Source organism: Bactrocera tryoni, chromosome 4 (genome assembly GCF_016617805.1).
Source record: "Bactrocera tryoni isolate S06 chromosome 4, CSIRO_BtryS06_freeze2, whole genome shotgun sequence".
In the NCBI taxonomy this organism is placed as follows: domain Eukaryota; kingdom Metazoa; phylum Arthropoda; class Insecta; order Diptera; family Tephritidae; genus Bactrocera; species Bactrocera tryoni.
In genome coordinates, this window is record NC_052502.1 from 1,685,031 (window position 1) to 1,707,559 (window position 22,529).

The window sequence follows — 22,529 nt, forward strand, 5'->3', positions numbered from 1 at the left end:
AAAAGTTCACCATTGCGCATTGGCGGTTGTAACATTTTTCCATACTTCATCGCTCGTTTTCGTTTTATTTGGGCTTTCAATCTTTTTTCATTTTGCTCTTTTTTGCTTCAATAGTTTCTCATTTGCTGGGTGCAGATGACTTTGTGAATTGGGTCACATTTAAATTTTAAATGCACATTCGGTTGAGTTAACTGCCAAATGGATTTATTTATGTTTCAGACACATACACTCATACAAATAAACACAAAGCCACACACTTTCAACTCACATAATGACAACGAAACGAGTTCACGCATTGCAGCTATGTTGCCGAATTGCAATCGCATACAAAATCTTCACAAACACACACACGGCAAAATTTACAGCAAAATCAACCCAGCGTACATTTATGTACTGTTATAGATACATATCTACATAAAACGCGTTCTTGTATGGTACTATAAATCTATAGATGAGGCTTACCTAACAGTAGTACGAACTATACTTTTTCGATTCACGTAAGAAGGGCGGGAGCTACTTAAGAGGCTCCTGGAGCAAAAAACATGCTACAGAATCATCAAAAGGTAAATAAACAGGAAACAACGTTAACTTCGGCTGCACCGAAACTAATATACCCTTCACAGGTGCATTTCTTTTTGTAACTATGTGTTCAGTTTGTATGGAAGCTATATGCAATAGTAATCCGATCTGAAAAACTTTTTCAGAGATTATATTATTACCTTAAGCAATAATCCATGTCAAATATGGTTTCAAAGCTAGAAAAGATTTATTGGGACAGCACCCAACTATCTTACATCCCAAGAAGCTGGAAAAGAGTGAAAGTGATGGTCTCTCTAAACCGGGCATAAAAACATACCACAACACAAAAAATGTTATACACATACGCTCACATCATTCATGGTGAAGGTTCTAGAAAAGCTAATGGACTTTCACATAAGAAAAATGCTATCGGGTACTTTATCGAATACACAACATGCATATACTCGTAGTACATAAAAGTACAATCAACAGAAACCGCTCTACACAAAGTGATAAATGTTATTGAAAAGTCACTACATCACAAACAGTGCACAATGGCGGCCTTTCTTGACATAGAAGGAGCTCTCAACAATATACAAATAAGCACGTTTATGATCATCTGTCGCTTGGACATCATGGAGGAGCTCTTTCCTCCATTTTATCGGTGGTGGCGTTGAATAGAATACTACTTAAACTCAATGGCGAGGGAATTAAAACAGTAGCATGTGCAGATGACATAGTGTTGATGGTGCTAGCGATGTTTCCATCCACAATCAGTGACACTATGGAAAGAGACCTACGAAGATTACATTTATGGGTCGCAAACAACCGGCCAAGTGCTAACTATAGTAAAACGGATCTGATGTTTTTCACAAATAAAGCCAAAATACGAGTATCTTAATTCAATCTTCCCTCACTTGGTGTTACAACAATTTCGTCGTTCCACCACAGCTAAACATCTGACGATCAAAATCAATACTAAGCTAAATTGGAATATTAACATTAGAAAAAAGAGGATATAAAGCGTATATCTATATGTGTAGATCTTCTACACATGCAAAAGAATACTTAACAGGTACTGGAGCCTTCAACCAAATATTCAATATCAATAACCAACTGCAAGACGACGAAGCAGATATGGCCCAAATAAGATAAGACTAGAAACAAGGACATACTACATAGTATTTTCAGGCTTACTACTAATTGAGCCCAAAAGTGGCAGCACTCATACCTACCTATCTAGCTGACCTAGATCGCTCAAATTTTCAAGGCTGTATCTCTAAAACTATTACCCCGGTCAAATTGAGAACTTTGAACAATATTCTGCAGATGCTATAGAGTTAAATAATAAGATAATAAAACAATTACTCCTTTAAATACGTTATCGATAATGGTATTAGATTTTTATTATTCATCGGACCAACCATCATTCAAGACATGTTTGTGAAGATTTCCGTATTCTTTTCTAATAATATATATACTTAATTTTTGACATATGCAAAGAAAGTTCATTGAAAAACCTCACATTTTATCACATTTTGATTCACCGTTAAAAGTGGATGAACTCGTTAAACAACACATGTCCAGGAGGTATCAGTCAATACTTTCCCTAGCATTCGGCTTCACCCGAACATAACTCTTCCTTACTTATTTATACTTACATTATTCTTCTATTGAACCCACATAGATATGTATAACGGCATTTGCCGTTAACATTGTTTTCGTCGCCTATATGCATTCCGATATGTAAACACGAATGTGTATACAACTCGCGTTGTTTTCACACATTTCGCTTGGGGTGCTTTTGTTGGAAGTTCTCATTATTGGTGGCGTCAAATTACCTGTAAACGAATCATCGTTCCTGCGATATGCGTTCGCCCCTAGGATCCCAATGTTTTAACTGCTTTTGTTCCTTAATGACGCAATAATCGTCCTGATTGCAAAAGTTGTTGCGCCGCTAGTGTATTAGTATTTGAAAAACTTTATCAGACTTATTTTCATATTCGATTTTGTTTTGATATGCGAGCACAATTTAAGATCGATGCTAGAATTTTTGCCATTTTTAACGGAAATTTAGCCTATTAGAACAATTTTAAACAAAATATTTGGTTTTTGTAGGGTATTATTTCTATGGACCTAACACTTTTAAGAGGGATTTTTATCAAATTCTACCCAATAAAAGCTTTTCACTGGAATAACGTTTGGAAATCGTGGAGATTTAGTTTCAAATCTGGAATCTTGGATCACCGAATCAAATCAAATAATGGACTTGTCTGTTGGCCCCAAACAAAGCTTAGATTTATGCCATTAAACCAGTTAGAAAAGATGAACATCTTAATGGACAGCTTAGTTTTCATAAGCCGCAGGAAAATGTTCTAAGTTCTGTTCGAATACTAAATTTCAAAAACTCATCTAATTATTGCTGCGCTAATTTTTCCGTAAAACACGGCTGTCAAACCATATCGCTATCCAAAAAACGCGAATTAAGAACTAAAGAAAAATAAATCGGACTGAATGCAGCACGTAATTTCATTTTAATATATGCAGACTTTAATCCCCTAATTATGTATGTATTTTGTGTTTTACCTCTCCTTTGAATACACAACTCGTTTGAAATTGCAAATTACTATACCTTCTTAACGGCAAATTTAAATTCACCCAATTTGGATTTCGTTTTCTTTTATTTAGGAGTGAGTTTACATATCAGAAAAAAATTATGAAATTATAATCATTTTTCTGACACAAATTTTAAATGAGCAATCACATACGAAATCCGCTTTAAAGCATTTTAAATATATGTACTTTTCATTAATTTTCATTAACAGCAAAATGTTTCTCGACCACAGACATTTGTCTTTCCAACCTATTAAACCGACATGCAATCCATTCTAAATAAATCTCCTGCCCACATGGCGACATCCCTCTAGGAAACTTTAATTATTTGGAGAGAACTACTAAGATTTATTTTATTTTTTTATTTTTTTAGATTTGTTGGTTCTTCTTCTTCTTTACTGGCTTAGACACCGCTTACGCGATAATAGCCGAGTTAACAACAGCGCGCCAGTCCTTTCTTTTTTTTCGCAAGGTGGCGCAAATTGGAGATTTCAAGCGAAGCCAGGTCCTTCTCCTCTTGGTCTTTCCAACGGAGTGGAGATCTTCCTACAGCTACAGCGTCGAATACTTTCAGAGTTAGAGTGTTTTCGTCCATACGTACGACATGACCTAGCCAGCGCATCCGCAGTCTCTTAATTCGCTGACCTATGTCAATGTCGTATATTTCATACAGCTCATCGTTCCATCGATGCGATATTCGCCGTGGCCAACGCACAAAGGACCAAAAATCTTTCGCAGAACCTTTCTTTCGAAAACTCGTAACGTCAACTCATCATATGTTGTCGAAAAGGAAGAAGTCGCACGGTGCCATATCAGGTGAGTACGGGGAGTGGTTAATGATTAAAATGTGATTTTTGGTCAAATAATCGGTCACAAGTGTCGATCGATGAGAGCAATTTTTGGTCGTCAGTCAATTTGTGCGGAACAAACCATGCACACACCTTTCATGTTCAATTCCATTTCCATGAATATCAGTGATATTTCGGCTGATTGATGAATTCACGCACAATTTCCATGGAATTTCCGGTGATCACGGATTCTGATTGATAGTCATTTATGTCCTCACGATCACTTTGAAAACGTTGAAACCACTCGTGCACTCTGCTATGGGATGGGCAACCATCGCCGGTTCGGAGAGGTCCTTCCCGATCCTGACGGAGCTTTTAGTATTTCTCAACGTAAGTTTACACAGACGTATTGGTTTCGCGGGGATACCAAATTCAGACATCGCGGCATAAAAACAGCTAATTATCGTGCTGTCAAAAACAGCTTTGAAACGAAGAGGTGGTGTATGCCGATTCTCTTTTCACAGGTCTTTTCCAAGACTTGGTACATGGTGAATATCTGGTCGATTTGTTGGTTACAAATTATAAAAAGGCATATGGAAACATCAGATTTTAAATCCCACAAGCCATCAGCAATGCATTTCACAGTTTAGAACATTCACAGTTTATTTCCTAGAGGGCCGGCAAGGCTGTCTGCACAATCATAGCACACACAACATATCACCACATATTCGCTCATGAACAAAGGCTTTCAAGCATAAAAGGTCGTATTCGCTCTAGTGGCGTTTTCCTGCCAGCGTGGCTAAGCATTTGTCGGCAGAATCCAGCCTAGCTATTCTCGCTTGTCCATCACTGTCACGTGCATTCTCTGACATATCCGCCTCAGCATCTGCGGCATCTACAAGAGGTTATAACACAGTCTTTCATTTTCACTATAGTTTGTCTTTCTATGTTCCCCCTTTTGCTTCTTTTGGACATTTCTGCACGTGCATATAAGAAAATTTACCGCTTCAACGGCTACTTTTGTAATTAATCTTTTACACCGCCTACTCGCCTACTGTGCCGAATTCATTCGTGCAATTTGGCTCGCCAATTTAGGCAACATGCCTGCCCTTCCCCCGACTCCCATGAGAGAACGTCACGTTCTGATGGCTGCGAACTAAAAATGATAAATTACCCCAAATGGGCGAACAAAACTATGCGAAATACTTTGACGTTCAATCTGGTCTTAACGCTGTTAAGGGCAAAAGTGTAGAGCACTATGCGCTCTGTGGAGCTCAGCAGCCTGAGTCGTGGCACACCCACCATCATGTGAGTGACTGCTCAAGAAATTCCAGGCCCACTTTTTGCCCATTAAAGAGCAGTTAATTAAACGGTAAATTATGCGAAATTGAGTTTTAAAATTGCGGTCGCCGTTTTCTAATTGAAACAACTATTCAAAGCACTCAAATTTCCCACAATCAATTACATCAGTCAATCAATCACTTTGTCCGCAGATATGTGTGCTACTTTGTGCTGTAACCGCAAACCAAAAGTTTTATCGTTGGTGTGAAAGCAAGGAGGCAATTGAGTAGAGGCAAAAAGTATACATCACATGGCAAAGGTGGACTTCACGTTTATAAAATTTGATACTAAATGCCTTTTACAGCATCAATTAAGCAATATCACACAAGTATTGATCCAAAAATTAAATACATATTTACAAAGAAACATTTCTTTTTAATTTTTAGCTTAATTGTTGTCAACCTTTTAAGGTGTTATCAGATCACCATAAAAACCTGCAAAATACAAATGACTGTTTTTGAAAAAGTTGCGGATTATACGGAACTCGTGTGAAGTCCACTGTTTCGACTGACACTTGGTCTCTGGTATATACCAGGGGACCCGCGTTTCGTCGACGGTCACGCACCGATGCAGAAACTTCTTCTTGTTGCAATTTTCAAACTAGTTTGAAGTGGTTTCCCCGATGAACTTGTTGTCTAGAGTGATTACTTTTTCATGGAACATATTGCCCACGTGATCATTTTAGACCTTTATTATCTCAGCTATCTCCCATACCTTCAATCAAAAGTCTGCCAATACGAGCTCGAGAGCTATCGCTACAATATCCTCTATGGTACCCTTTTGTGGGCTACTGTGTGTGGCTCATCAAAAATCCCTTTTTTCAAATAGTTAGCATATGTATATATATTATGAACAGGTTCATTAATCAGCCAATGATGCCGACTTGGATCTAAAAGAGCAAACTAATTCTTATAGTATTATTATATTACTTGAGCTTCAATGGTAATATTGCCGACATATTTAATTCAAAGGCAACAATTTACTTTGAGTATGTGAAAGTATTAATTAATTCGGGTTGTGGGAATCCAAAAGTATTTGGTCCACCAATACACAAGTACATCTCTCATATTACTGCACAATCAAGAATTCAACAGCACACTTATGCATACTTAATTACAAATAGAACATGCCACACATGTGTGTATGTGTGTTTTCCACTCAAAGTCGGATGCATTTGCATGCAAATCATCAATTCACAGTTATTCCAAGCTGACAACGACGCAAAACCCAATCAGCAATAATTCCAGGCATCCATGATCGAAATTTTAGATACCTAGGAGTCATGCAAGCCTTGCACAAACACATGCTCACTTAAACATGCATTGAAATGTGACTACCACATACATATGTCTATGCAACATGCCACTTCAAAATGACCAGCAATCCTACTGCCACTTAAACTGCTTCGCGTATTCTCAATTGCCATTACAAGCTAAGTCGCTAGCCGACAACACGGATCGATGCACTGGTCCACACTTTACTCTGCAATATCCCAGGCGCTGTCGTTGTCAATAATTAATGTTGCACGCTTGATACGTTCCGCTTGCCTTGAGTGACCGGCGCCACTCACTCCACCAACTAATCCCAGCACCAGAGTGTCCTCTCCCTTACAACATACACGAATTATCGGCAATATGGCCCAATACAGGTGTATGTTGATGCAATGTGTACACATCTATGATGTTGCAGCCATTGCTGCCTTCGGCAGTGTTCAACCAATTTAAGTGTGTCATCGGCACGGGTGCCCAGCACGCCCACACGTCATTCACGTGTGACCGGAATTTCCATGCCACCCGAACCCATGTGAGCAAAATTGACGTTTCTCACATTTGCACCGTGTAAAAGCCGACACTAGAACTCGATTGTCAAATTGTCAACTAATTTTGCACTTCATTAAACCTTTCTTGTAACTGATTTAAGGGAGGACATAGGCCCCACTGCTCCTCAAGCCCTATATCAAGAGCAAAAATCAGCAGCTGTTGAGTCCACATAAAGTTTAGAAAGTAAACTGCAATATCTTAAAAATCGAAGTCGATCAAAATCTACTTTAGCTTTGTCTTAGATAATGGCAAAATGATTCACATTTGCCTAACGTAGCAACTTTAACTATCGCCTACTTTGCTCATCATGTTGCTCCCGGCAGGGGAGAGTTAGAAGGCACACTAAGTGAACTCGTCATTAGCAACTGTTACACGTTGACTTTTTATTCAGCATAGTGAAAAGCAAGACCCATTCCATCTCCGTGACTCCGAATCAAGAACGGTAGTTACTCACCCGCTCTGTATTAACATTCTCACGCAAATTCCTAGACCAGCCTTATCAACTGTGTTTTTGGTTTCGCACTTGTTTCCGTTGTTGACATTTCATTGCGCCTAAGAATGCGCGTGAAAGCACCACAAACGGCCGCGTCACAAATGCAAATTACACTCGTTTACAACCGAAATAAAAGCTCTGCCGACATCCAAAATGAAAGCAAAAACCTTTAACAGCAACAACAAACAATCAAACACATTTCTCCAGCAAAGCGAAACACGTGGCATAACAACAAGTCTCAAGTAAAATAAGCTGAAAAGAAGCCGGACAAATAGGGAAGAAGGGCGTAAAATCTTCAGACAGACACACAGGCATATTGTGTGTTGTCAATCAGCCTAGCCAGCTGTTGTTATTCCAGGCGAATATACTTAGAGTCAGCTGAAGAACAAAAAAGAAACTCCTTTTCCCTGAGCTGAATTAGCTTCAATAAAAGTTAGCGCTGTCAAAGCAGAAATCATACCGCTGATATTATACAACGTAAAAGTTGCGACCACTGCCGACCCACCTGCCCGGGAGCAAGAGTCTTGAATTCCGCTCTGGCCATTTGACATGCTGGTACAGCAGTCGCTAATATCCGCCCACAGCGTCAGCGGATTTTTCAGGCCAAAGAACAAAATTTGTGGAAATGTTTAAATGAGAATAGAAAAGTGATAATGGCCGTGCAGAGCAGCTATGACAGATGGCAAGCAATAAAAATGGTTATACAATGAGCACAGGTGAGCCAGCAGCTCAGAACCGAGACCCGAGCGGGCATACACGCCTTTGTATTGCGATAATGTTCCACGAATATAATACTTATATAACACACACACACACACCTTCGAAATATACAAAATTCCGCATCAAATAGTCCACGAGCACGCACATTCACTGTTTCTCACACTCTGCTCTCCAAAGATATATGGCACAACGCAGTAATAATTCACAATCAACATAAGTCATGCGAATTAATAAAGCGGAAAGGATGATGCGTAATTTTTGTCAGCGCCGCAAATTTACTGCCGAATTATGGAGAATTCAAAGAACAACGTGGACGACTGAGACAGTTAAATCGCTGGTAGGACAAGACATACACGAAAGCAGCCGTTTAATTGTGGTTACCTGCAGGGATATGTACTCCTGGATCTTTCGGGTTTTACTTCTTTCCTATGTTTATGCCTATTAAAAATATTTATATAGTGAGTTTGTCTTATATACTATATCGTAGATAGGAGGTCTTATAGCTTGAAGCACGTGCAGTACAACTGATCAACTAAGAAAAACATGTAAACAGAGCATGCTAAAGGTCTAATAGAATAATACTTACAGCTCTATATTTCGTTCGAAAAAAAACTGGTGACTTCTGCTTTTGCTCCTGCAGACCTTGAGAATACCACATTTTTTTAAATTAAAAATTGCAAAAAAGAGCTTGAAGAGTCGTCCGCAGTCCTATTCTTTAATACTTTTTAATTTGAAGTAGGTTGTTCAAGTCTTAATATTTACACTTTCAAGCTTGATCATGGTGGACACCCTTCCTACATTTACATACTTACATTGCGTTTTCGTCCAAAAGAGAGATCATTAGCTTCGTACTCACTTTTACACGTCACGTGATTCCTTCGTGGTCTGACCGCCTCTACACAAATCTACAACTCCTATTTAAATACTCTGCAGTTTGTTTGGAAAAACTTCTTCAAAACAATTCTTACATTGTGCACCAATTTTTTTACTCCACGGTGGGATACAGCCCATTAAGAAGATCGGACAAAACCGAATAGACCGAATAGAACGCGTCAGTGATCGCAATTGGGCATGTGTTAATTTGCAAAAAATAAAAACCGTTAACCACCGAAGCCCGCGCAGAAGTTGGAAAATTTGCAGACGTGACCACAAACTTTTTTCTCAAAAAGCTAATTCTACAAATTGTTTGCAAACGCTATTCAAACTTCGCTGCCACGACGGCCATGCGAACAAAAAACACCGTAAAACGCACATGTGCAATTATGCCCCCAGTTAAAAGCATTTAAATACCTCAAAAGCCACAAACCGCCAAAAGACAAAGTATATAGCCGCACTAATATAGTGTCTGCAACTCTACATTTTTTCCTCACTTGCACTTAGTAGAGGGAACTCAAGGCCTCGATTCCTTGTGGCGACAACGAGAACACTGAAATACCTTAACCAAACCGCATTTGTGGCTGTTATAAATATTATTAATAAATACTTCAAACAATAACAACAAAAACGTAAATAAAATAATTTATGAGACCATGATGAACTAACAAATTTGAATAATTTCGACCGCGGCGCTTACATTCGCCTCACTCTGGGTGGAATACTCTCGAAGGTGTAGATATACAAACTCCTGTATGCCGCGACTTCTCTGCCGCTCGAGCATCCTCACACACCTCGTTATATTCCCATGGTTTACTACTTCATTCTTTAGAGAATTCTTGTGAGCTCGCTACTGTTGTTGTGTTTTTGTGGTTGCCATTTATTGAGTTGCTGCGACAGCACGGTCTGTGTGGTAGCGCTTGTACTCCGCGCTATATAAATTTGTTAAACAAAAATATGAAATTGGAAGTAAAATAAATAACAAACGTCGTCATAGCTGAGAACCACGAAGAAAGGCGCGGACTTTTCTATACATAGCGGATCTAAACAACAACACGCCAGCAAACGGCAGAAGGCGAAAGAACGCAAGGACGCATGACATTAAAGTAAGAAAACATCAACAATCTCCACAGCCGAGTCGTAAGGCAGCCAGGCGAATGGCGTTTCAAAGGCAAGGCAAAAGGCCAAAGAAGCAAAGGGGAGCGCGCGAACTTTCCGGCATTGCGCGCATACTTAATGTACACACCAAAAATATTTGGAAAATACAACAGTAAGGATTGTCGAGTTAAATAGACGAAATATTCATGGAAATTCCTTAAGTCATTGGCTTTGTTCTCTCTTTCTTTTCTGTTTTTCAAGCATTTTTTCACTTACTCGATCGCCTAAGAGGGCTTAACACCGTTGCTACTAAAATTTTAATTTTACTGAGTAGGCAAAGAGAATATTTCAAGTTCCACCACACACACACACATACACCTGCAAATTTATACAAAATACATGAGCACAGATGGAAAGCGGCCACATTAACCGCATCGTTGCATATGTGCAGACGCTTGAACTCGAATTCTTGCAACGTAAGCGCCCTCACCTGACGACGAACCTTTCAGCGCCAGCTAATTATGCTAATGCAACAGCAACACACGCACACACACATATTCACCGAAAAACAGTGTTTTGCAGGCACATTCGTTAGTGTTGTTTTTATTAGCGTCGCTGTTGTGGTGGCGACGCCGCAAATACGCTGCGCGAGTAAATTGGCTGCGCTTGCCAAAGCACAGCACCGAAATTCACATGAAAGACGAGCAATTTAATGTATTGCAGCAAATATAATTTGTCGCACCCACCCCCGCACCACATCCACCTCACTCTCCACTTGCTATGCGCAGTACTAAAAAGCTGTGTGGCCAAACGCTGAAAGAAATTTGGAAATTGCCTACATTTGGGCGCGTGCACATCTAACTGTACAACCACACGCATGGCATTAGTGACGATCTTGCCACAATAACCGCACGACAGCGGCGTGCAGCTGGCTGAATGCGAGAGCGTGCAAAGTGCAATGGCGGCAAACGGCGTAGATTTGGGTGTGGCCTTCGGTTTACGGCGTGTACTGTAGCTGCTGCCATGCAACATTAGCAGCTAATTTGCTATTCCAAAAGTGCACGGTGCCACATCACCACGTCGGCACCGCACACACGGCTGCACTGGCAATAAAAAGCTGAAAATAGCGCGATATCCGCGCCCAATCCAATATTTGTGGCCGCTAAATTTACTGGCCCCAATGCTAGCGAGTGGAAAATTCTGTTTCAAAGAGAAGGCCAATCATACATAAAATTTGCCAATTTGCAACTCAAGGGATTTTAATCATGTCATAGCTAATATTATAATATAATCATTTTGCCACAGTTTGCAGTTCAGCCTTTTCATTGGCCAACGAGCGATGAATAGTGACTTTAAGTGCATTTTGAGAATGACATTCGAGGTTGGAGTGAAGAGTAGTAAAAATCTTCTAATTTGCTAAATCACACAAGCGCAGACAAAAAAGGATACATATTTATAAGCTCTACGGTCTAATTTACTTTATGTGACGATCGCGCCCACTTTTGGTATCAAATGAACTACCGAAGAACGAAATGTGTTCAAAATCAGACGGATATATTGGGTGGTCGAATAAGAATTTTTCCAATAGATGTCGTTGCAGTCGTATATCTTCAGTGCTGTCAATCACATTTTGTCATATCATATAGTGTTGGAAAGGTGAGGTTTTAAGCTTCATTTTACCAAAAACAAATTAAATTCGGGGAAGTTTAAAAAGAGTTACAGCTGTTCAAAAATTAGTGAAAATAATGATGAAATTCGTTATACGAGTATTTGAAATGTTTGTATAAAAAAGGAAAAAATGCCACGCAAGCCACCAATGAAATTTTTGAAGTTTACGGAAACGATCCTGTATCAGTTCGCGTAGCACAACAATGGTTCGCACGCTTCTGTTCTGGAAATTTCGATGTTAAAGACGCACTTCGCTCTGGTGGACCTATCGATAAGTCGATGAAATTATGGAAAAGATTGACCAGGCTATCAGATAAGCAGCCATGACATCGATAAAGAACTTAACATTCGTCATCAAATGGTTTTGAACTATTTAAAAAAGGCTGACTACAAAAATAACCTCGAAGTTAGGGTACCACATGAATTGTCTGGGAAAAATTTAATGGACCGATTTAAAACCTGCGACTCTTTGCTGAAACGAAGTAAAATCGAACCAATTCTGAAGCGAATGGTAACATGAGACGAAAAGTGGATCAAATATGACAAATATGTGTGAAAAGGATCATTGTCCAAGCGTGGTGAAGCTCAATAAATGGTCGCAAATCCAGAATTAACGCCTCGTAAGATTATGCTAAGTGTTTTGTAGGATTGGAAAGGAATCATCCACTATGAGCTGTTTCAACCTGGTCGAACGATTGGTTCTACATATTACTGTCAACAACTGATGAGATTGCAGCAAGCAATCGAAAAAACGGCCAGAACTGACCAACAGAAAGGGCTTCATCTTCCATCAGGACAACGCTAGACCACACACATTTTTGATGATTCGGCAAAACTGGAAAAACTTGATGCATCTTTCATATAGCCCTGACCTTGCACCATCAGACTACCATATGCTTCAGTCAATGCAGAACTCCCTTAATGGTGTAAAGTTGGCTTCAAACGAAGCCTACGAAAATTACTTGCCGCAGTTTTTCGCCGAGAAACCAGAAAAATTTTACAATGATGTCTCTGGTGGAAAAATGGTAAAAGTGGTGGACCAAGATGGACCAAGAGATAAGTTCATTATAAATGTAAAAAAAATAAATTGAAATTTGATTAGAAATACGAAAAGACTTTTCCGACTGGCCAATATATTATTTAAAAATTGCAGATATGTATAAGTCATTGCTATTACCAGACAAATGAACGGACCCATGGGTTGAAAGATAGGTACGGGTTTTTAAGGAAAACACACTCTCTTTTTTCCAAGACAAACACACTCTCGTTTTATGTGAAGTGGGCGTGATTAGTTCTCCTGCGCCAAATTAAGATGAAAAAAATTGTATTACTTTATTAAAGTTTGTACCGCCAAGTCGATTCAATTACATCAAATTTCTGTCCATCCTACAAATTTTCATTGACAATTCGCTCCGACACTTGCCGTATGTAATATTTCCTATTCACGATATACAGATATTCTCCATTATCTCTTGAAAATTCATTTATTTACACAATATGTGCCCGCTATAACGCGTTTTCGACTCACTAATGCACGAAAAATAGCCAAAATATGATATTTAGCACATTAATATTCTGACCAAAAAGGCAAAGGGTCAGATGTTATATCACAAACGAGCTATCAAACCAACAAAAATGTTATTTGGAATTTAATAAATAAGCATAATATTTCGCGAAATATGTAAGCTATATATGTAACTGTATTTGCGCTTACGAACCGTTAACCGCAAATGCATCGGCGCTCCACAATTTTTATTATCAAATTTCTCGTATTTATTAATATTGAGTTTCAGCGCCAGCTTCTGCTGTGCACCTCACATGCCTCATGAGTAGCCCTTCTCTGCTCTTATATGCACACACCTTCATATGTATATATGTATGTATGTGTGGATTTGTTGTAGTTGTCACTCACCTGTTGCCGTTACATGTAAGTTGTGGTCATCAATTAACGCATTAGTGAATTTATTTGCGCATTTATTTAAGCAATAACAGCAACAAATTATGGTCACAAAATAAGCGGTCACCAACTATACTCGCTTGCTGTTGTTGTTGTTGCGCCAGTGTTGGTAGCATTTGCGCTGATAATAAAACGCACTTGAGTAGTTAATTGATTTCAAATTTACGCTGATTTCGTATTAATTGTCCTATTACCTTAATAGGTAATCATAAAAATAATTAATTTAATGAAAGTGAAAAGCCAAAACCCTTTTTAGCCAATAGAAGGCAGTTTTGCAATCACGGCAGCATATTTCCTTAGTGCGGAGACGATAACGTTAAAATGACGAACCAGCGCAAAAAAAATACCAAAAGCGAAGAGGAGTTCTCGCAATCATCTAGTTTCGAAAGCGGAAAAGTCGAAAATACCCCCCGAACCTAAAGAATATTAGCCAAATTTTTCCACCTGCATTCATTGCCACTTGCTCACGCCCTGCTCCACTAGTTGCGTCACACTGAAGCGACTATGGTTTCATTCAGTTCCACGTCCTTCTCTGCCAGTGGTCGCACCCTACCCCCCAAACAAAAGCTTTGCTGCTCTTATACACACACACACAACTCATACACTTGCAAATCTTATGGACCCATGCTGCAGCAGTCTTCTGCTTCATTTACACTTTGCCGCAATGTTAATTTTTCGCACTTTAATTTATATTAGCACACTTAATTTAAACACATTAATTGCGTACTAAAAGTGTCAGACACAAACGGACACGAAGCAGGAACTAGCCACCCTCGCGCCGACATTCCCGCCCATCAACACACCAACTGCTATGGACACCCTAAAGGCGTTAAGTTTTGCTGGATTTACTCACTTTAACAATTCTTGCCACAAATTGTTGCATATTGAATCTCACCGAAATGACTCGTTGGAATTTCAAGTCCTCCCTACTTTATGAGCTGCTAGTAAATTTTTGGTGAATTTTAATTGTACTGAGAAATGCTGTGGCGAACAAAATCGACAATAAAATTGAAAGCAGTTGAAGGAAGGAGGGAAGAAGGCACCGGCAACTGTGAGATCACCCATTCACATTTAATTTTGTGTAAGTCAAAGAATTATGGACATTAATTTGGGGAACAAATTAACGAATCAAGTGGCGCATGTCTTCGCTGAAACGGGCAGGGGTTGGGAAGTTCCGGAACGATTTCAACTTCAAGTCACTTCAAGATGTTAACAATTTCGTTAAAATGAAACTTTGTCGATGCCAAAGTTACTTGCGCCTCCTCCGTTTCTTAGTTGTTCGATATGCTGCACCAACAGCAGTAGAATCTGCGGAATTTCCCAATAAATGAAGTGAAGTTCTTGTATGTGAGTATGCGAGCATGTGAAATCAATTTTACGATTGCTGTGTGAAATGAAGTGCGATGAAATGAATGGAATATTATATTAGTTCGATAAAATCAAATCGAATAGTCACCGAGAATGCTTTATATATGCAACATACATCTCGGATGGCAAGCACATGGAATGCCATAGGTATGCACATATAAACACAACTATGATTTTTATACCCTCGCAACATGTTGCACTAAGTACAATAGGTTTGTACATTACCGTTTGAGTTACATTTGTATAAAATTACTAACATATCAAGGAATCGGCCTCCGGAGGAGGCTGCAGAGGCTTCTGCCATTTATTGAACAGATAGTAGATTAGAAGTATATTTCAAACTAACTATGTGTTCTCCTAGCCCATATATAGCACAGGGCGTTTCGTTATCCAAACAGTATGATACCAAGGCATTCTTTTGTATAGTTTAGCTTTTCCGAAAATATTGACTCATATTAATTAATTAGGTCGATATTTCGGATAGTAGGAGAGGTTTTGGTGAAACTACAATAAGTGGGCTTGTAAGATATAAAAATTCAAAATTTCTCCTAATAACAAATAATAATTTTAAAGAAAATTCCAAATAAACTTTTCAAACAAGTCTAAACTTTTCACGGAGCTTTCATTCATACCATCTAATCTATTTAATCCTCGGCTGCATCACAGCTTGGCACTGCCTTACTTATTGTATATGGTGATTGAATGTACCAGTTTTCAACAAACATTTGTTGAAATTGAAGATTTATTAGCAATTAAGTCAGTCATAAAAGGTTTAAAGCATGCTCTTAAGAAGCAAACATTAGTGACATAAGGCAAAATATTTTCCACCTGAATTGGCTATATAAGTGGCGATGGGTTGACTCACCCCTAAATTGACGTACGGATAGATTCGCTAATGTTGAAGTATTTCTTCCAATCGTGGTGTATTTATATTAAAAGCACATACAAGTATTATATTATATAAGTATGCCAATTGTATTAAGAAAATTCATTAAGATATAGTATGTAGATAAGATTTAGCAAGTTACTGTTCTATACGCAGACTACTTTCCTGACAAGTCGAAAAATCCCACGTGCCTATTTACAGTCCAATAAACTTCTAATCATACTGGGAGTAGTATAAAACAAGAAAAAACGTTAACTTTGGCTGCACCGAAGCTAATATATCCTTCACAGGTGCAATTCTCTTAGTAACTATGTGTCTAGTTTGTATGGAAGCTATATGCTATAGTGAGCCGATCTGAACAATTTCTTCGTATATTACATTATAATCTTAGAAAATAACCTGTGCCAACTTTTGTGAAGATACATTGTCAAATGTGAAAGTTTTCCATACAAGAACTTGATTCCGATCGTTCAGTTTGTACGGCAGCTATATGTTACAGTGGTCCGATATCGGCAGTTCCGACAAATGAGTGCTTCTTGATGAGAAAATGACGTTTGCAAAATTTCAAAACAATATCGTAAAAACTGAAGGACTAGTTCGTATATAGTATACAGACGGACGGACGGACAGACGGACATGGCTAAATCGACTCAACTCAACATACTGAACGTTTATATACATATATAGACTTTATAGAGTCTCCGACGCTTCCTTCTGGGTGTTACAAACTTCGTGACAAACTTAATATACCCTGTTCAGGGTATAAATATTTACCTATAACCTTCTCATTGCGAGAAACGCAGAGTATTTCCAACACAAATTAGTTAATTAAACAAATATTTTATAAACCGCTTTTTACTCTATTTCGAAATTTCTAAGATATTTCTCTGGCGCAGCATTTGTATTAACGAGACTTTTAAATCCAAAGTGATGTATTTCCTTCAACGGCAATTTATATTGCTATATGATATACATATCATCATTTTAGGTCAATTTCTTTTAATCTTTTGAAATGTGAACTTTTCATTGAGCTTTCCAACGCTTTGTGTTGTCCTCTAATTGAATGAAGTTGCATATAAAATAGGTATAAATAATATAAGTATTACACATCCTTTGAAAGGCTTGCGTCGTTTGCAAGTAAAACACTTAAGTTTTCAGTCAATATGCTTGCAATAAAATTAAGAACTTTCAAGTGTGTGCTGAAAGCTTTTTGGCTCGGTTTATTCTTAGCAATTTTTACTTGAAGCATATTTTAAGTATAAAATAACACTCACTTTTCCTCTCAGCATCCTTAAGCAAATTGAACGGTGCACAAAACGAAATATCCTCGCAACATACAAACGGAACTCCTTCTTGCCACAACCCGAATAATTAAACAAAAGAAATACACTTCTCTCCCCTCTTCCAACCGGCCACGGCAACTTGCCAACAAAACACACTCACAAACTAAAAGCCAGCAAAACCAAGACAGCGCTTCCAACGTTTCGAATGGTCGGCAGCCACCGAAGCTGCAACAGTAATAAAAACAGCAACTTATTGCACAAAAATACAAATAAAACTTAATGCCAACAAAAGTGCCCATATTAGAATTTGCGAAAACTTATTTCTGCTGCTGCTGCTGTTGGTGCTCTGCCTCTTCCTCTGCCTCTGCCGCTGCCAAGCCAGAGCCAGTTGGACTTATTATGGTCGTCCATTGTTTCTCTGCTGTTGCTCGTTTCATTCACTTCGCTCGCTTCGTTTGTTGCGCAATTTATGCATATCCTTGTTGCAGTTTTTCTACTTGCTGCATTTGAACTGGGTCCGTACAATGTTTTTGTTGCATGTTATTTTTGCATTGTTGTGTTTTACCAACCACAACTTAGCTTACACACTCACTCGCTTACTTACTTCCCTACTTACGAGTCGTTGAACAATTCTTGTGGATTTGCTTTGCTTTCATTTCATTTTATTTTAATGGATTTATAACACAATATTCCAAGTGCAACAACACACACACACATACATATGCGCAAGTGTGTACTATATAAGTACAATGTACGGCTTAACGGAAGAGCTATATTTAAATTGTTAGAAAGGCAAATTCGCCTTCGATTGATGTGTTCTTCGGCCGTGGTTTCTCATGAGCTCAGTAAGCAGGTGTTCCTGAGGAAGCATTTTATGAAAGACGCCCGATCGAGTTCGCGAGCATAGCATGAGCTTCGGTATAGCAGTTTGAAAAAATATTTTTTATATAATTATTATTTTTGTACAATGAGACAAAGAATTCTTGAACACGAAGAATTTCTTCAGTCGATATTACATATACATACACATGTATTGGCTGTGTATGTGTTAGGTACGTTTGTATGAAAGTATCAATTTGCATTCCTTTATGTAGAAACGGTCAAATCCGCAATGAGCAGAAATGTGAATTTCTCCTCTGTAACGATGTAACAGCTTGTTTGCGCCTTTTGAAGTTTTAATATCCAAAGGCATAAATTACATTATACAAATTACAGACACCCATTGACCATTTGCGGCAGCTTGAAGTACGCGCCAACCTCAGCCGCCTGCCGGCTTCAAGAGCAATTATTATAAATGGCGAAATTAACTGAAACATACATACACAATTTCTAATAATCTTTAATTAACCCTTTGTGCGCCGGCCTACGGACCTTTCAATGATGACTGCAGAGCTGTCCTTTACCTGCGCCATATGCCTTCACTTTACTTTGAGCGTTGATATGAAAAATAAAAAAAAAAACAAATTGCGTTCTTTAATTTTGAAGCCAGTTGAGCTTGAGCCCGGAGTTGATGTTGACGCCGTTCTTTACTACGCTTTTACAGTTTTTAACGATTCACAAAGATACACATCAAAGCAGGCATTTTCACTTATGAAATACCCTTAAAGGTGACAGTCGCCTCTTTTTCTATTTACCTTTGTTTATCTCCTTAGCGATAGTAGCCTTGGCTTCCTTTTGCCAACGGTTTCCTATGTTCCTGTGTGTTTGCAGTTTCTCGCTTTGAACATATTTTACGTCAAAAATATATTTGTATCTTTTGGTTTCGTTTAGTCGTCCCTTTTCTGCTCCTCTACGCTTGGCATAATTTAACCGACCATTTTGACGGCGCAAAGTGAATGAAATGTGGCGAAATTTAAATTTTATTATTGTATTATGCTTGGATTTGGTAAAATACTACAACTCGCTGTTAGCTTAACCAACTACACCAGCTCCACAAAAGCAATGACATCGTAAACAAAAACACCTCGACATCCCGAAATGCAAACGACATTCAACATTACAAAATATATGTACCTCCGTAAACCGTCGGATTTTTGTCCCTTTTTGAATAACCCTTTTTTTGAAGCTTTCCATTATTTTTTGCTTGGGCGTGTGCCATTTTTCCACCTTTTTGTTTTACAACTATGTTTCCCATTTATCTTCGTCCTTGAAGGCCGACCGACGCGCACAGATCTCCCAACAACTGACCACTTGCCCATTTTTCACTTTAAATTCACGCTTTTTCACTTTGTTTGGAAACGCTGACAACAAACCATTCGGTAATTTTATGCTTGGCACACACTGCTATGCGCACCGTACTGCGCCCCACCTCCACCCCTGCGAGTGTGATGTGGTGAGACATGAACCTCGAGTGCAAATTCTGTCTGGCGCGCTCATAAAAATTAATGCGCATCGCATTAACAATGTGCATCTCCGCATTGATAACGCATTTACCGCCAGGAAATAGGACATTACTTTCATATCTGAGCGGCATCACCACCACTGTCACCGTCACCGTTTCCGTCAGCGGCGCCTTTAAGTCTGAAAAGTTTGCAAACTTCACCGCTTAGCTTATTTACAGCTTTCGGTCTCGGTCCCGCCCCAAATGCGTGCAGAGAATTGCTTGTTTGCCTTTGCCGATTTTCATTCAATTAAACGCGATTTTATGGCGCCATTTTGTATGCCCAGAATTCTAGAAATCGTTTATTTTTCCCCACTTTCAATCGCAGTCGCTTCATTGAGTAGCTAATTTTATTGTCCTTATTATTGCGCTTAATGGGTAAAATGTATGATGGTTGATCATTCACAAAGTATGCTGCCCAAGTACATACGAATAAGCCTTCCTATGTGGTTGCCCTCTCATAGCAATCGTCAATGTTGCCCATCGCTGGTTCTCAAGGTATACCCCCATATAACTTAGTAGTTTCAAAGCTCTTGAATAGTGATGGCAATGATTTCTAGATATCGGGATATCAAGTGAAGGTTACATATATCTTCGGAAATAGCTATTGTAGATACTGATGCGAGAGCTATGTCCTGAACTTCATTATATGTAGAAAGACATTAGACACATCGCCAGACTTTGTTACCTCTTACGCACTCTTTGCTTCTAAATGAAGTATTGACAGCTTTTTTGATATTTGCTATAATATGATACAGATTTCGGAGATGAGATTTCCTAAGAATAACCAATGTTTATGAGATATACAGTACAGTTGCAGTTTGCACAATTGTGCTCTGAAATGCCAACCACTGTTTTGGAACTTAAAGAAACTCGAAATAATAATTTTTGGGATGCGATAACCCTAAATAAACATCCCTTACATAAGAGGGTCTGGAAGAATAAAAAAAGATAAAACCATTATATCTGATATCATCCAAAGAGTTTTAGTCACAGAAAATTAGTCTTAAATAATTCCAAGCAGCCTTGGGTCTCCACCCAATTTGTAACGCAGAAAAAAGCCATTACCGCCGCTCCGAGACGCTTACACTCACACAAACACAATAAACATTGCATGCACGTATGCATACGATCATAGGCATACCTGACAACGAGAGCTGACCACAGTCAACAACAACTGAAGTGCTCTCAGGCGCGTTGCATAACTGCAGGCGCCCAGACATGAACGAAGCTTAAATATTCAGTGATGTCATGGCAAAGAAATTTAGACAGCAACCCCGCGGATTGGCAACGGCATTGTAATCCATTGCAACACACTGAGAGAAAATGTTTGGTTGCTTGTGTGCTCCTGTGGGCATGTGTAGAGTCAAGACACCGAACATTCGTTGTTGCTGTTGTTGGAGCGTTTTGTGTGACCACAGTCGTTGTTGCTGCCACAGCGCCTGGTGTTGATTATCTTGTTACGAACAGCAGAGCGCTCGCTGGTGCCATATTGTTAGAGTGCTGACTCTCTAAGCTGCTCACACACCGACAAACACGCACACACATTCCCAGATACATTCATAATCAAGCACTTTCCTTCCTAATTGCGTTTATACAAATAAGGCAACAAATTGTAGCAAGAACTGGTAGACTGTGGAAACTGCGCTGGGATGAATGAGGTAACAACCCCAACAACTACAACTATAATAGACGAATTAATATCAACATCAACTATGAGGGTTCTGCAAGTGTTTATATTGCAATTCTATTACATGCGTGTTGTGTGTGTGTGCGCGGTCGCTTGTAGCTTGTGTGTGTTATTTGCATGTTACAGTGGCACAGTTCTCATGCTCCAGGGGCACAGCTTGTATCCACGATGGAGAGTAAACTAATTTGGCATGCAAATTGAACGGCAGTCAAACGCTCGGGCAGTGTCAGCTACAAGACCTCATACATCCACACCAACATATATATATATATATATATATATATATATATATATGAAGTGCATATGCACATATGTGGCTGCAGTTCTGTATGTTGTTGGTATCTGAAAATGCATTTAAATGCCTACGAGTATCTTCGCAATCATTTTGCGCCAATTTGTGTTTGTTCGGGTGCACACATGTACTGAATCTCTACGTAGCACCGAAATTAACTGTAACCAGGCCACCGTTTGGACAAAAGCGCTCTCACTTGCCCCAAACGTAACCACGTCGCCCAAATTTATGTCGACAGCAAACTCCTTAAAAACTTATCAAACAGCCCCAACGTACTTTTGGCAGCCACAGCAACAATAGCAATGAGTATATATTTTATCTTAACACAAAGCTCTTCGGATAGCCAAAACTGAAATGCCAATTGCTGACAGCAAAGAAACGTTGTCAAGAGGGTCACAGCTAATGAAGGGAAGCTTAATGATGTGGAGCTGACTAGAAAATGACGAAGATTTGTTAATTTCTCTCAAAGCCAACAGCGGAGGAACTTCTCAAGTTCAAGCTTCTTGAGCACTTAAGCGATTTTGAATTCAAATATTTTATGTGCAAATATTCACGCTCACATAATACAGTGAAGACTGTAAAGTTTGTAGCTAGTCCCCACCCGCACACAGGCAGATTATGCGAAACTATATTTTTCTATCTGCGGCAACTAAGGTTCTTAACAACCGCTTATTGCATCATTCCATTGCAACTCCCTATCTTTTCAGTGGAGATATGGTCTCATAAGTATATGTTTTAAA

General features: G+C 39.0%; 1 long non-coding RNA gene across 1 annotated transcript in view; it reads right to left on the reverse strand.

Annotated features, from left to right (window-relative positions):
* The window catches only part of LOC120775948, an 85,655-nt gene extending 68,087 nt beyond the window's left edge, over positions 1-17,568 (reverse strand). The window contains exon 1 of the long non-coding RNA XR_005705366.1: positions 17,419-17,568. This is a non-coding gene — a long non-coding RNA (uncharacterized LOC120775948). The remainder of the gene's footprint in view (positions 1-17,418) is intronic.
* Positions 17,569-22,529: the final 4,961 nt, after the last annotated feature.